General features: G+C 38.6%; 1 long non-coding RNA gene across 1 annotated transcript; it reads left to right on the top strand.

Annotated features, from left to right (window-relative positions):
• Positions 1–455: 455 nt before the first annotated feature.
• On the top strand, positions 456–2,721 carry LOC149971197 (uncharacterized). Its single transcript, XR_016492594.1, has 2 exons — positions 456–576; positions 1,668–2,721. It is a non-coding gene; the product is annotated as an uncharacterized LOC149971197 (long non-coding RNA).

Below are 2,721 nucleotides of genomic sequence, written 5' to 3'. Positions count from 1 at the left end.
GCCACTTCCTGGGTCGGTGAAGAGCGGTATTACATTTAAGGAATAAACCCGAGCCTCACGCTCATCACCTGTGGAAGGCAGGGCTTCCAGGGAGGCATGGATTTAATAGTATGTTGTACCTAGTTTCCCTCCTTCAGGGAACAGTAGTTATAGTCATAACGTTACGCTTGTCATATGATGAACTTCAACTTAAATACTAGATCTTGCTGTCAGACAGTTTTTGTGTATTCAGATCTCTGAAATGCTCTCTAACTACGTAACATTTAGTGTCTCCTTATGTTGCGCTGGGAAAACAGTTTTCATGGACACAGAAATCCTAAATAATTTCAGAGTTTGCTAAATCCAATGGTTGTAACCGAGAGTCACCATAACTTTATTGACAACACCCAAATGGATACTGTCATTAACGCGATTTTTCAATAATTACACACAATTCTTAATAGTGTAGCTGTTTTGTTACAGTCACATGTTTAACTATCATCAGCTGATCCAGGAAATCATTTTCTGAATGCCAGTCACATGACAAACATCACGACATGCAACAACAACCAAAGTGCTTCTTCATTCATTACTCTGGTAAAGACAGTTATGCTGTGCTCCACGTTGGATCCAACATGCCTAACACATTGATGTTTATAATATTATTAACTGCTTGATTTACAGTAGGGTCTCGTTAGTCTGTTTGGAAATGGAGATACTTTGCTCATAATGTGTAGAGAACGGTTCCTTGATGGGTAGGCTATTGTACAACACACAGAGCTATTTCCCTCTATTCAGGACATTTAGAATGACAACCCCTTACGGAGTAGCCTACTGCGATTATTCACAAAATTATCAGGTTATGAAATGTCATGACAGACATTTTAGTTTCCATGCTTCACCTGAAATATTAAATGATTTATAATCCTAGGTCTATGTTATTGTTAGGTGACGTTATGGCTGATGTTAAAGCTAGCCAAAGAGCATTTTACTGGTTAAGTGTTTTTTTAAGTATATAGCAGTTGATTTGCGACAAAAACACTAACATATTAGCCAGGACATTCAAGCGAGCCTTACAATTATAATCCAAACGTAGTGTGAAATGTACGAATTTTCAACCTGTAAATGGAGGCCATTTTTGCAGTCAGCCTATGAGAACTCCCCTGAGTTTTCCCCCACGGTGGTGAATTAGTGAATAGACACAGAGCTTAATGTGAGTTTCCTTGAGTAGCACTCCTGATCTTGTGCTGTAATATTCAGAATACTTTGTGAAAAACTAAAATCTTTGCTCACCATTTTTGCTCCAGGCAGATATACAACATCCATAACTATCGGTTTCCTCATTAGCAGGGAGGTGTTTCTGCATTAAAATTGTTTGTGCATTGCCCTCGTGCTGCAATTTTAGCAAACACAGACAAGGGCCTGCTTTGGAGACCAATAGTCGTCTGGCACACTGCTTAGGATTTCAAAAACTTGAATAACTTATTTATAGTTACCAGTAATGTGAAAACAAGACGAAATATGACTTGTTGCTAACTTGACTGTCTTAATTGTCAAATAATTTAACAGACGTCAATTGTTGTACAACTCATGGGTATGCTCTGGGTATCCTCTTTTACCTCAAATAAACAGTGGATTTCTGCTGTTGTGGGCCTTTAACCATCTGTCTGACTTTGTCATTCACACAGGAGAGAGACGGAACTAGCGTGGATCCTCTGAGGAGCCTCAACAACATCATGATGCTGACAAGGCAGAGAAGAGTCTTTCCAGATCAGATCAACTCAAGAAACACCAGCAGATATCCACAGGGAAGATAACTCATTGCTGCTCTGACTGTGGGGAAAAAATCAACTCTTCATCAGACCTTAAAATACATCAAAGAATTCCCACTGGAGAGAAACCTTATGGCTTTGATCAATGTGGGAAGAGTTTTACTGAGTCAAACTTTCTCGCTATAAATCAGAGAATACACAAAGGAGAGAAACCATATAGTTGTGCTCAATGTGGAAAGGGTTTCGGTACATCTGTCTGTCTGACAAAATAGAGAACACACACAGGAGAGAAACGTTATAGCTGTGATCAATGTGGGAAGAGTTTACTACATCTAGCTATCTAACTATACACCAGAGAACACACACAGGAGAGAAACCATGTAGCTGTGATCAATGTGGAAAGGGTTTTGGTACATCTGGCAACACACCAGAGAACACACACAGGAGAGAAATCATATAACTAATCAATGTGGGAAGAGTTTTACTACATCTAGCTATGTAACTATACACCAGAGAACACACACAGGAGAGAAATCATATAACTAATCAATGTGGGAAGAGTTTTGCTTCATCTGGCCTTCTGACTGTACACCAGATAATACACACAGGAGAGAAATCTTATTGCTGTGATCAATGTGGAAGAAGTTTTACTCAGCTCAGCAGCCTGGTATCTCACCAGAGAACACACACAGGAGAGAAGCCATGTAGCTGTAATCAATGTGGGAAGAGATACTCTGATAAAAGATCTCTTATTAAACATCAGAAAATACATACATGAAGGAGTTGTTTCATGATATCAATGAAATAATGTCACAATGTAGAATGTTTTAACATTGTAGTAGCATTATTTGAATGAATGTCAGAATGTTGAACCCATTTATACGGAGAGTTGATAATTTTGCACGCCCAATTTTTCAGTTTTTGATTTGTTAAAAAAGTTTGAAATATCCAATAAATGTCGTTCCACTTC

This window comes from Oncorhynchus mykiss, chromosome 27, assembly GCF_057628025.1.
Source record: "Oncorhynchus mykiss isolate SJ-2025 chromosome 27, ASM5762802v1, whole genome shotgun sequence".
Taxonomy (NCBI): domain Eukaryota; kingdom Metazoa; phylum Chordata; class Actinopteri; order Salmoniformes; family Salmonidae; genus Oncorhynchus; species Oncorhynchus mykiss.
This window is presented reverse-complemented; position numbering and strand designations above follow the sequence as displayed.